The sequence below is a fragment of the Pseudophryne corroboree genome (genome assembly GCF_028390025.1).
Source record: "Pseudophryne corroboree isolate aPseCor3 chromosome 3 unlocalized genomic scaffold, aPseCor3.hap2 SUPER_3_unloc_9, whole genome shotgun sequence".
Classification (NCBI taxonomy): Eukaryota; Metazoa; Chordata; class Amphibia; order Anura; family Myobatrachidae; genus Pseudophryne; species Pseudophryne corroboree.
Genome location: NW_026967585.1, coordinates 2,560,840 through 2,574,532, shown reverse-complemented (window position 1 = coordinate 2,574,532; position 13,693 = coordinate 2,560,840). Strand labels below are relative to the sequence as shown.

Sequence of the window (13,693 nt, the reverse complement as noted above, 5' to 3'; positions counted from 1 at the left end):
TACGACGCGTGTGCGCATTGCGCCGCATACGCATGCGCAGAAGTGCCGATTTTTTGCCTGATCGCTGCGCTGTGACCGAAATCTGCTAGCGAACAACTCGGAATGATCCCCTTGGTGCAATGGTGGCGGTACATAGACGACGTTCTCTTCATCTTGAGGGGAAATAGAAATAGTCTTCATGCCTTTTGTGCACATCTAAATGAGAACAATGTCAACATACATCTGACTTTCTGCATAAGCAATTCATATGTTACCAGTACTTATAGTAAGCCCACAGATTCTAACACGTATATTGGATCGGATACTAGCCATGTGCCACAGTGGTTACAAAATATACCTAAGGGGCAAATGGTTAGATTAAGAAGGAACTGCTCCAACTTAAATAACTTTCAGGAACAAGCCTCAGATATGGTTTCAAAATTTGAGCGAAAAGGATATGATAAAAATAAATTAAATAAAACAGTAAGAGGTGGAAGGATATGATAGGAATATGTTATTATGCAAGGAGAAAGTTACCTTAGATAAAGATGAAAGTTATGGGTTTGGCTTTTGTCACCCAATTCAATTGACAATATAAAAAGGTGGAATAAGTAGTAAGAAGAAACTGGACCACCCTATTAAAAGATCCAACCTTAAAATCCATCCTACCAGAAAAGCCAAACTTTATTTATAAAAGAGCCCCCACAATTAAGAATAAAATTGTTCAGAGTTCCCTCCCGATGGATAGAACTAGACTTTTAGCCTGAAATAAAGTTTTCTATAGATGTGGTGATTGCAAGTTATGTAAAGCATGTCCTAATAAAAACACCAAGTAACTGAAATAGAAACATCTATGGGTGTATTCGAATGAAAGGATTTTATTACTTGCCACACCAACTATGCAGTCTATATGATTGCATGCACGTGTAATAAATTATATGTAGGGAAAACGAAGAGAGCATTAATATTAAGATGGGCAGAAAATACTCGTAATATTGATAAGGGTAATGAAGAACATCCATTCTTGTTACATTTTAAGAAGTTCCACAATCAATCATTAAAAGGAATGAAGAATTTTTGTGGATTAGCGATAACAAAGAATAATTGGAGAGCAATTGATAGAGATAATAGATTACGTAAAAATTAAATGAGTATGATTTTTTATTTTAAAACCTTACAACCACTGGGATTAAATCATGATTTCAAAATCAAATGGTTTTGTGAATTTATTAATTGATACATGTCAGAGAGTGGAATCAAGGAACTCTCAAACCTCTTTCTGAATTAGCATATACAGATTTTATTAGCTGTATTCTAGGAGTAGTGTATTTAGGTGATTCATGATATATTTTTTTATTAATAGGATCTATATATAAATAGAAATGGATTCTCGTGGGAGCCAATATGCCTTTTGTATGACAATAATTAAAAGTTTTTATTGTACAGAAACAAACGATATTTATCCTAAGCGTTCGTTATTGACACAACCTTCTAAAAATTCATATAAAACAATATTACAATCTTGTACATAAATGACAGTTGGATGTGAGGATTTTACAGCCAGGTAATCACAGTCAGAACTCGAAATGGATGTATCTCCAACCAGATGCTTGTGATAAGGACTTTGTTAACCAGACGTTGCAAAACCCAACGCGTTTCGTCCGTTAGGACTTCATCAGGGGTTTGGAATCTGGATAGTTACAAATGGAAATATATAAATCATATAGTCTTCATTAATAAGACATATTATTATCCAGGTAAGTATTCCATTGAAATCTATTGTGGATTAACATACATACCAGTTCTTATAGTAGGAGTGATTACCATTGATTAGAAAGGTTTAGAATATCCAATGATTACATCCAATCACATATTCAATTCGATAAATAGAATATCTGAAACATTATCGTTATAATAATCAATAAACATTATCCATATACAAATGATAAAAGGAAGAGGGAGGGAGAGTCAATAGAAGGGAAGAGGGAGGGAAAGTCGAAAGAATATTATGAATGTCAATATAAATCAAATAGCTCCGTATTTATCCACATAATCAACATCAATTCAGCTGATGGAAATGATACAAAGGGCAGGGTCTACAAGTATCAGAAACTACCAATAGTTATAGAACACCCCAATTAAAGTCCACATAAAACTTCAAATTCACAATATACACACAATTATATCCACATTACAACTCATTGTACAATACATACCTAGATAGACTTCAAAAAAAAATATATAAATTTGGTTGAAATTAGATGATGTTACGTTCCGTAAAAGGGATAAAGATAAAATAGTTTTTTGTCACTCAAATGATTGTTGATAGGAAATGTTCCTGTAACATCCTGTTTACCATTAAAATAACATAGATGCTACCAACAAATCAGAGAAGATATAACAACAACTTCCTCAATTGATTATAAGAGACCATGCTGATGTCAGTATTTAATGTAAGGTATTTAAGGTGATTCAAATAGAAGAACTTTTTTATCCCAAACTAATTAATAAATGATGTCTTTAATCTAACATGCAATGGGGAGTGGTACAGAGGGCCAATCAAGTTCACAGCTGTAATTTATAACCAGCAAGAAGAACTTTTTAACATCTGAAATACTAATCTTAACATCATATGGTATTTAATATTTGCACTAAATTAGTCTGGTTCTTACCTATTTTCAGAGCCGGCCCTAACCAATATGATGCCCTAGGCAAGATTTTGGCTGGTGCCCCCTAGGACCACAGCTGGTTCCGCCTCTGACCTTGCACCTCTTTCCCATCACCATCACCCCTCATCCATAGCAGTCCTTATTTTGGTGTTTGTATCCCCTATATTTTAAATAGGAACAGTTCGCACATTTGGCGCACAGCCCAAAAAGGGGTGTGATTTTGATGGCAAGGGGCATGGCCACACAATAGTAACCCCAATTCCAATTATGCCACTCAGTACTGCAACTTTATTCACATTTTATCATGCAATAGTGTCCATAATTCATATTACATCCCACAGTAGTATCACTTTACCTTATAAAAGTTACTCCTCACAATAGAGACCCTTATTCACATTACATCACACTGAATTTCTCCTTTTTCACATTACACCACACCCTATTGCTCTTTATTCACATTAGATGAAACAGTAGTGCCATTTCTATATGCAACGCCACATAGTAGAGCACCTTGTACACATAATGCCACACATTAGTAATGCATTTATATACATAATTCCACACAGTAATGCCCCTTACACATATGAGACACATTATTAATGTCCTTATAAACATAATGCGCCTTAAACATTATGACTACCTTTATTAATGCCCTTTTACACATAATGTCCCTTACACATATGCTGCACATTATTAATGCCCTTTTACACATAATGACATGTATAGTGCCCCCTAACCATTTGCTGCACATTATTAGTGCCCCTATACACATAATGACACACATACAGTAGTACCCTGTTACACATATGTCGCACATTATTAATGCCCTTATACACGTAATGACATGTATAGTGCTCCCTACACATTTGCTGCACATTATTAGTGCCCCTATACACATAATGACACACATACAGTAGTGCCCTGTTACACATATGCTGCACATTATTAATGCCCTTATACACATAATGATACACATAGTGCCCCTTACACATATTCCAAACACTACTGCACAACCAACCCACTCACATGCACACAGCACTCACACTGCCACTAACACTGTGACCTCTGCCTCTGCTTGGATACAGATGTGTCCTCACAAATCTTGCATCAATGCTAACGTCGGGCACCTTTTTTTATGAAAATGCATCTTATTTGCATTGCAATGTGGCTAGGATGCACAAGCAGCTTCTGCTGATTAAAATGATATGAGGCATGCCTATATACTGTGTGAGACTGTGGCTGTATCTGCATATGAAAAGCTACACACAGAATATAGGCATGCTGCATATCATTTTAATCAGCAGAAGCTGCTGATGCCCCTAGGCATATCAAATGCCCTAGGCAATTGCCTAGTTTGCCTATAGCTATGGCCGGCTCTGCCTAATTTCAATCAAGAATGGTGGAACCTTATAGTCTACCTCTGTTTATACATGTCACCAAACAGAGAACTTATGAAAATTTCAAATCCTGAACGAAACTATTCCCTGTGGACAAGTAAATCTAAATCAGTATATTACAATCATACTAAAATTAAGTAGTTACTCTTCAATTAAGGAATCCATTCATCTAATACATTTTCAAAAAGACCATCCAATAACTAAGTTCCAAATATACAATTATAGTACTCAAACTTACTTTTTACAGGAACAAGAGCAACCTCACTGAATCCCAACTACAGAATGAGAGGCAATATAAGGACATCCCTTTATAGCTCCCTTGATATTACATCACTTCCTGCTGGCTGATTAATTAATTTATTATTAGTTAGTAATGTGTTAAGACCTCATAGTACTATGTGAAATGCCATTCTTACTGGTTACCTAACAGATCCCCTAAATGATGTCTTTAATCTAACATGCAATGGGGAGTGGTATATTCAATCAATCATTAGAGAGCCAATTAAGTTCACAGCTGTAATTTATAACCAGCAAGAAGAACTTTTTAACATCTGAAATACTTAACCTCATATGGTATTCAATATTTGCACTAAATTAGTCTGGTTCTTACCTATTTTCAATCAAGAATGGTGGAACCTTATAGTCTACCTCTGTTTATACATGTCACCAAACAGAGGACTTAGGAAAAATTTCAAATCCTGAACGAAACTATTCCCTGTGGACAAGTAAATCTAAATCAGTATATTACAATCATACTAAAATTAAGTAGTTACTCTTCAATTAAGGAATCCATTCATCTAATGAATTTTCAAAGAGACCATCCAATAACTAAGTTCCAAAAATACCAATATAGTACTCAAACTTACTTTTTACAGGAACAAGTGCAACCTCACTGAATCCCAACTACAGAATGAGAGGCAATATAGGGGCATCCCTTTATAGCTCCCTTGATATTACATCACTTCCTGCTGGCTGATTAATTAATTTATTATTAGTTAGTAATGTGTTAAGACCTCATAGTACTATGTGGAATGCCATTCTTACTGATTAACTAACATCAATTCTGCTTCCTGACATTATAAAAATAAGAGGGGACAAAATCTGAACGCTACATGCGTTCCACTCTCGCGTGCGTGTCAACGCACCGCACTTCCGGTTCAGGCGGAAATACGCACCGCGTGCGTGTCACAGTCACGCACCTCCGGCGGAAGTACATCACATGCGAATCACGATCGCCGTTTGCGTGCCACGGTCCCGTAGTTCGATGGAAATGTGTCAGCGGATGTTAAATTTTGTGGTTAGCTTTAGGGATTCTTTCTGTGATGAATAAAGATTAAACAAAAATTCTTTATAAGGTCTACTAGTAAAGAGTTCTTTGGTCATTAAAGTCAAACTCTTTTTTCACAGTTAAGGGCCCTACACACTTAAAGATTATCTGTCCAATCTGGCTGATTGGAAAGAAAATCTGGCAATGGCTGGGAGCAAATGACAATCAACCATTTGCTACCAAAATCAAGAAAATGGACAAAAACAGTTCAGATAAATTGGTTTAATGAAACAAACTTAACCAATGTGTCTTAAAGTCCATTTTTGTCTGTTTTCCAGTGTTTGAGAGCAAATAGTCAATTGCCATTTGATCCCAGACATTGCCAGATTTTCTTTCCAATCAGCCAGATTGGACAGATAATCTTTTAGTGTGTAGGGCCCTTTAGAATTGTAACATTAATATTGAATTCTAAATAGTAATAAAGTGCTGTTATCTCATCAATTAAATAAAGGTATTAATAGTGCTATTTATTAAATAAGTGTTAATCAATATAAGTGACCAATTTGTGATAATTAGGATCTATATATACTCATCTTTTAGTGAAAATGTATAAAGCAGTAAGGACCTTTTTGAATATACAAATTTTACATATATATCCAATGGTTTAGTACTGTGATTCTTATCACATAGCGTACAGTGGCGGTTCTTGCCACGGGCAAGCAGTACTTTTGCCCGGGGCGCCGCCTTCCGGAGGGCGCTGGCGCCATCCGGAGAGTGCCGCACCATGGCAAGATCCGCCACTGCTGTGCCCTCCGCTGCCCGCTGTGTCCCCCCGGCTCCTGCGGCTCTGGTCCCGTGAAGGGAACTAGACGCGTAGCGTCTAGTTTCCCTTCGCAAAGAGGACCATTACTGAGCGGTGCGCGATGACGTCATCACGCACCGCACAGCAAAGGTCCACTCCGCGAAGGGAACTAGACACTACGCGTCTAGTTTCACTTCGCGGAGAGGACCTTTTGCTGTGCGGTGCGTGATGACGTCATCGCGCACCGCTCAGCATTTAAGCGGCGCTTCTGCTGTACAGGGGGCGTGACTGGCCACGCCCCCTGTAGTAAGCCACGCCCCCATTCCCTGCCCGGGGCGCCGAGGGCATTCGAACCGGCCCTGATAGCGTATTGGTTTGTGTTTTTGCTTTTTATTATTTTGTCATTATCCCTATAGAAATTGTGATTTATTCAGTTTTTTAAACAAAATGGGCAATAATAATCTTTCTTCTGTTATGATAAGTTTGTTCTTATCAAAACACGGAGTAGACGCCACTTCCGCCCTTAGTCAGGGATGGGGGAGTGATGTCACTTCCGCCCTTAGTCAGGGATGGGGGGGAGTGACGTCACTTCTGCCCTTAGTCAGGGATGGGGGAGTGACGTCACTTCCGCCCTTAGTCATGAATGGTGGAGTGACGTCACTTCTGCCCTTAGTCTGGGATGGAGGAGTGACGCCACTTCCGCCCTTAATCAGGGATGGGGGAGTGACGTCACTTCTGCCCTTAGTCAGGGATGGAGGAGTGACGCCACTTCCGCCCTTAGTCAGGGGTGGGGTAGTGACGTCACTTCTGCCCTTAGTCATGAATGGTGGAGTGACGTTACTTCCGCCCTTAGTCAGGGATGGAGGAGTGACGCCACTTCCGCCCTTAGGCAGGGATGAGGGAGTGATGTCACTTCCGCCCTTAGTCATGAATGGGGGAGTGACGTCACTTCCGCCCTTAGTCATGAATGGGGGAGTGACGCCACTTCTGCCCTTAGTCAGGGATGGGGGAGTGACGCCACTTCCGCCCTTAGTCATGAATGGGGGAGTGACGTCACTTCTACCCTTAGTCATGAATGGGGGAGTAACGTCACTTCTACCCTTAGTCATGAATGGGGGAGTGACGTCACTTCCGCCCTTAGTGTTAGGCGCCGAGGGTCCGCCCGTCAGTGCGGCCCGGCGCCTAGCAACTAGGGACGCCGCAGGCAGACAGCCGCCGGCTCCCTAGCAACGCTAGACGCCGGGCGCACGGAGCCGCTCAGACCCTAGCAACGGGGACGCCACGTTCAGACCGCGTTCCCCGTTGCTGGGTCTTAATTATCAAGTGCTTGTGTTTTCTGGCCGTGCAGCATGCAGCTGCACGGCATTATGTAATTATTACCCTGTCTGGATCATGATTGGAGGGATCCCATATTTAAGCACGCCCAGGACTTCTCACAGACGCCGGTGATAGCTTCCTGTTTGCTGTGTCAGTTACAGAGAGTTTCCAGTCCTGCTCAACCCGGTTGTTCCTGTCCCCAGTGATCCAGTACTCGGAATTTGTCATCTATTCCTGGAGTCCGACCGAGCACCTTTAACATCCTGTGGTGTTCGTGAGTCGCGGCTCAGCCGTGTGTTGCGGCTTGACCGCTTGCTATTTATTATTTTGTGTATTTAGTTTCTGGAGCTTTTGCGGAGGATTCCGCCCCCACACATCCACTCTGGTATCCAGCGGTGCTGGATAGGAGTAACGGATCAGTGGATCTTTGGTTGTCCTTTTCCCTGGCGGTGTGTCCGCACATACTTTTGGTTAAAGTTAGATAGCTTGTAACCCCTGGCCTGGTTGCTTAGTCAGAGGGCCCCTTGTTATCACCCTGTCTCGGATTTCCCTTTGTCTCCCATTAAGACCTGAGGGGGCATCGGGGTTGGGCAGACATAATCCGCCCTTCGAACGCGGCTGCCATGGGCTCAAGCAACCATAGTCTTTCAGGGGATTTCTGATAACACGGGCGAGACAACGGAGTTAGGGCGCCAGGGGTTACTAGGCTTTCCTGCTCCCGTTCCAGCATATCTTTCCTGTATTCAGACCTCTGCCATAAAGATCTCCTCTGGTCTGGAGTACGGGAATCATAACATTATCACCGGCCAGACTAAAATTTAAAATTTACAGGAGTTAATTTTTTCCCTTTTCTGTTGGGAGATTTGTCAGCCTCATGAATCCCTCCGGTGTTGGGCCAAATCCTGGCCAGCTTTTAGTTAGTCAGATTCAAGAGCTTACTCAGATGGTTCAAGATCTGTCCCTTCGGGTGAGGTCACAAGAAGATCTGTTACGGACTTCCCCGAGGGTCATTCCTGAACCAAAAATGCATCTGCCTGACCGTTTTTCTGGGGATAGAAAGCAGTTTTTTAATTTTAAAGAGTCTTGTAAACTGTATTTTCGCTTAAGACCAGTCTCCTCAGGTACGGAATCTCAGCGGGTAGGAATCATTATTTCTTTGCTACAGGGGGATCCTCAGACCTGGGCTTTTGGCTTAAAGACAGACGATCCGGCGTTATTGTCTGTAGATGCCTTTCTGGGATCCTTAGGGCTATTATATGACGACCCTGATAGAGAGGCATCCGCCGAGAGTCAGTTGCGTGCCCTCAGACAGGGTAAGAATCCCGCAGAGATTTATTGTACGGAGTTTCGCCGTTGGTCGAACGACTGTGGATGGAATGACCCAGCCCTGCGCAGTCAGTTTCGCCTCGGCTTATCCGAGTCTATAAAAGACAGTCTCCTTCAGTATCCCGCTCCTGAGACTCTCGATAAACTCATGGAGCTCTCTATTAAGATTGATCGTCGTCTCAGAGAGCGGAGGGCTGAAAAAGGAGCATCTGTTGGGTCTTCTCCTTGTGTTTTTTCCATTCCGATGGACATAGAGGAGCCCATGCAGATAGGCCTCTCCAAACTGTCTTCTGAAGAAAGAACCAGAAGGCAAAAATCTGGTCTTTGTTTATACTGTGGGGGTAAGGGACACTTTGCCCGTAGTTCTCCGAACAAGTCGGGAAACGCCTCGACCAAGTGAGTTGTGAGGGGGTTCACTTTGGTCTGCAGCTTATCTCCTCAAATAATTCACTGTTGGTTCCAGCTAAAGTTTCCTTTGGCAGCCTCTGTTCCTCGGTCTCGGCTTTTGTGGACAGTGGAGCTGCAGGGAACTTTATGGATCTAACATGGGCTAAGGCCTTTGGTATTCCTCACTTAGCCCTGGGTAGGTGTATCACCATGCATGATTTAGATGGGAGTCCCTTGTCCAATGGGAATATTTCTCTCTGTACACCTCCTGTTCTACTTTCGGTAGGAGCTCTGCATTCTGAAAAGATTGAGTTTTTCCTTACCCATTGCCCAGCAGTTCCTGTGGTTCTGGGTCACCCTTGGCTGGCCTTTCATAATCCCATCATTGATTGGCAGTCGGGGGAGATCTTACAATGGGGTACCATCTGTAATAAAGAATGTATTACGCTTCCCATCAGAATAGCTGCTGTCATTCCCGCACCCATTCCTGTGGAATACCAGGATTTTGTTGATGTATTTTCCAAGGGCAATGCGGATATTCTGCCTCCCCATAGGCCTTATGATTGTGCTATCGAGTTAATTCCAGGTGCCACTTTGCCTAAGGGAAGGTTATATGCATTGTCCGGACCTGAAACTGTGGCCATGAATGAGTATGTTAAAGAAAGCCTAGGGAAAGGATTTATCAGGCCATCTAAATCCCCTTTAAGTGCAGGCTTCTTCTTCGTGGAGAAGAAGGATGAATCACTCAGACCTTGCATTGACTTCAGAGCCTTGAATAAAATCTCAGTTAAAAATACTTACCCTTTGCCGCTGATTTCTGTCCTCTTCGATCAGCTGCGTTCGGCTGTGATTTTTTCTAAGATTGACCTGAGAGGAGCATATAACCTCATCAGAATCAAGTCAGGGGATGAGTGGAAAACGGCATTCAGTACTCAATCAGGCCACTATGAGTATCTGGTTATGCCATTTGGCCTGTCCAACGCTCCGGCAGTTTTTCAGGATCTCATTAACGATGTGCTCCGTGAATTTCTTGGAAGATTCGTTGTAGTCTACTTAGACGATATTTTGATATATTCTGATTCTATTGAACAACATGTTACCCAGGTGCGTCAGGTTCTAAAAAAAATTACGTGAAAATCACCTATATGCCAAGCTGGAGAAGTGTGAATTTCATGTCACGGACGTATCCTTTTTAGGGTACATTATTTCCCCTCGGGGATTCTGTATGGAACCAAAGAAGCTCCAAGCCATCCTCAGTTGGGCGCAACCCACCAATTTAAAAGCAATTCAGCGCTTTTTAGGGTTTGCGAATTACTATAGAAGATTTATTCACTCTTTCTCTGACCTAGTTGCCCCCATTGTGGCACTGACTAAAAAGGGAGCGGATCCTACCAACTGGTCACGTGAAGCAGAGTTGTCTTTTCAGGCCTTGAAACAAGCCTTTGTCTCAGCCCCGGTCCTCAGACATCCCAACCCAGAATTGCCTTTCATTGTTGAGGTTGATGCCTCGGAGGTTGGAGTAGGGGCTATCCTATCTCAGAAGGATCCGGATTCCCTGGAATTACATCCTTGTGCCTTTATGTCCCGGAAATTCTCATCTGCTGAATCCAACTACGATGTTGGTAACCGGGAATTACTGGCTATTAAATGGGCTTTCGAGGAGTGGAGGCATTGGCTTGAAGGAGCCACTCATACCATTTCAGTTTTGACTGATCACAAAAATCTTCAATACATTGAATCAGCTAAACGGCTGAATGCCCGGCAAGCTCGGTGGGCTTTATTTTTTACTCGTTTCAAGTTCATTATCACCTTCAGGCCAGGTTCCAAGAATACCAAGGCAGATGCCCTGTCACGCAGTTTTCTTCCAGTTCAAGACAACAGTCCTGTTACTCCCATACTTCCGTCTTCAGTCATTCGGGCAGGTCTCACACAAGATTTATTTACCCAGTTAAAGCAGCTTCAACATCAAGCTCCTGGAAATACTCCTGCTGGTCGTCTTTATGTCCCCGAGTTTTTGAGAGCAACGGTTTTGACAGAGTTTCATGATAGCAAGGTTGCCGGGCATCCGGGGATCGCTAAAACTTTTGAATTAGTTTCCCGCTCGGTATGGTGGCCTGGTCTTTCCAAAGACATTAAGGAGTTTGTTTTTTCTTGTCAGGTCTGTGCACAGCATAAGGTTCCCCGTTCCTTGCCTATCGGTCAACTTATGCCCTTGAATGTTCCTCTTAGGCCATGGTCTCATATTTCCATGGATTTTGTGGTGGACCTCCCTCTGTCAGCCGGATGCCGAGTCATATGGGTGGTAGTGGACCGTTTTAGCAAAATGGCCCATTTCATTGCTCTTCCCCGACTGCCATCTGCCCAGGGATTGGCAGTCTTGTTTCTCCGCCATGTTTTCAGACTCCATGGGTTACCCACTGACATTGTTTCTGATCGGGGTCCACAATTCATTGCACAATTTTGGAAGTCTTTTTGTGCCTCATTAAAGATGAAATTATCTTTAACGTCTGGTTACCATCCCCAATCCAACGGGCAGACTGAGAGAGTTAATCAATCATTAAAAAAATATTTGCGTTTGTACTCGGCCAAACTCCAAAATGACTGGTCTGAGTTTCTTCCGTTTGCTGAGTTTGCTTACAACAATGCCTGTCATTCCTCCACCAATGTATCTCCATTTTTTACAGTTTTTGGTTTTCACCCCAGAGCTAATTCCTTTTTTCAACATTCCTCTGTCTCCTCACTAACCTTAACCTCTCATCTCAAACTCATTTGGAGAAAAGTGCATCTGGCTCTCAGAAAAGCGGCATTTCGGGAGAAACATTTTTCTGACAGGCTCCGGCGGCCGTGCACTTTTAAAGTTGGAGATAGGGTATGGTTGTCGACTCGCAACATTAAACTTCGACAAACCTCTGCCAGATTGGGTCCTAAATTTATTGGACCATTTCAAATTATCAAAAAAGTCAATCCAGTGGCTTTCCGGTTACGTTTACCAAAAACTTTACGGATCGGAAATACCTTCCATTGCTCCTTGTTAAAACCATATGTTTTGTCCAGTAGATTTCCTCGCAAGATCTCTCAGGGGAAATCACCAATAGATGTACAGGGTCAGCAGGAGTTCTTAGTAGAGAAGGTTCTCGATTCCAAGTTGTCCCGGGGTCGGCTTTATTTTTTGGTACATTGGAGAGGTTATGGTCCAGAGGAAAGGTCTTGGGTCCTGGATGAGGATCTCCATGCCCCGAGGCTCAAAAGGGCATTTTTTCGAGAATTTCCTCAGAAACCTGGCCTTAGGGGTTCCTTGACCCCTCCTCAAGGGGGGGGTACTGTTAGGCGCCGAGGGTCCGCCCGTCAGTGCGGCCCGGCGCCTAGCAACTAGGGACGCCGCAGGCAGACAGCCGCCGGCTCCCTAGCAACGCTAGACGCCGGGCGCACGGAGCCGCTCAGACCCTAGCAACGGGGACGCCACGTTCAGACCGCGTTCCCCGTTGCTGGGTCTTAATTATCAAGTGCTTGTGTTTTCTGGCCGTGCAGCATGCAGCTGCACGGCATCATGTAATTATTACCCTGTCTGGATCATGATTGGAGGGATCCCATATTTAAGCACGCCCAGGACTTCTCACAGACGCCGGTGATAGCTTCCTGTTTGCTGTGTCAGTTACAGAGAGTTTCCAGTCCTGCTCAACCCGGTTGTTCCTGTCCCCAGTGATCCAGTACTCGGAATTTGTCATCTATTCCTGGAGTCCGACCGAGCACCTTTAACATCCTGTGGTGTTCGTGAGTCGCGGCGTAGCCGTGTGTTGCGGCTTGACCGCTTGCTATTTATTATTTTGTGTATTTAGTTTCTGGAGCTTTTGCGGAGGATTCCGCCCCCACACATCCACTCTGGTATCCAGCGGTGCTGGATAGGAGTAACGGATCAGTGGATCTTTGGTTGTCCTTTTCCCTGGCGGTGTGTCCGCACATACTTTTGGTTAAAGTTAGATAGCTTGTAACCCCTGGCCTGGTTGCTTAGTCAGAGGGCCCCTTGTTATCACCCTGTCTCGGATTTCCCTTTGTCTCCCATTAAGACCTGAGGGGGCATCGGGGTTGGGCAGACATAATCCGCCCTTCGAACGCGGCTGCCATGGGCTCAAGCAACCATAGTCTTTCAGGGGATTTCTGATAACACGGGCGAGACAACGGAGTTAGGGCGCATGGGGTTACTAGGCTTTCCTGCTCCCGTTCCAGCATATCTTTCCTGTATTCAGACCTCTGCCATAAAGATCTCCTCTGGTCTGGAGTACGGGAATCATAACACTTAGTCAGGGATGGGGGAGTGACGTCACTTCTACCCTTAGTCATGAATGGGGGAGTGACGTCACTTCTACCCTTAGTCATGAATGGGGGAGTGACGCCACTTCTACCCTTAGTCATGAATGGGGGAGTGACGCCACTTCTACCCTTAGTCATGAATGGGGGAGTGACGCCACTTCTACCCTTAGTCATGAATGGGGGAGTGACGCCACTTCTACCCTTAGTCATGAATGGGGGAGTGACACCACTTCCGCCCTTA

General features: G+C 43.5%; 1 long non-coding RNA gene across 2 annotated transcripts; it reads right to left on the bottom strand.

The window, feature by feature from the left end:
- Positions 1-1,160: 1,160 nt before the first annotated feature.
- Positions 1,161-4,946, bottom strand: LOC134984862 (uncharacterized). 2 transcript variants are annotated; one of them, XR_010191789.1, is made up of 4 exons: positions 4,912-4,946; positions 4,656-4,760; positions 1,779-1,874; positions 1,161-1,669 (listed from the first exon to the last, which is right to left on the bottom strand). It is a non-coding gene; the product is annotated as an uncharacterized LOC134984862 (long non-coding RNA). The 2 variants fall into 2 exon arrangements; XR_010191790.1 differs by lacking the exons at positions 4,656-4,760; positions 4,912-4,946 and adding an exon at positions 2,196-2,256.
- Positions 4,947-13,693: the final 8,747 nt, after the last annotated feature.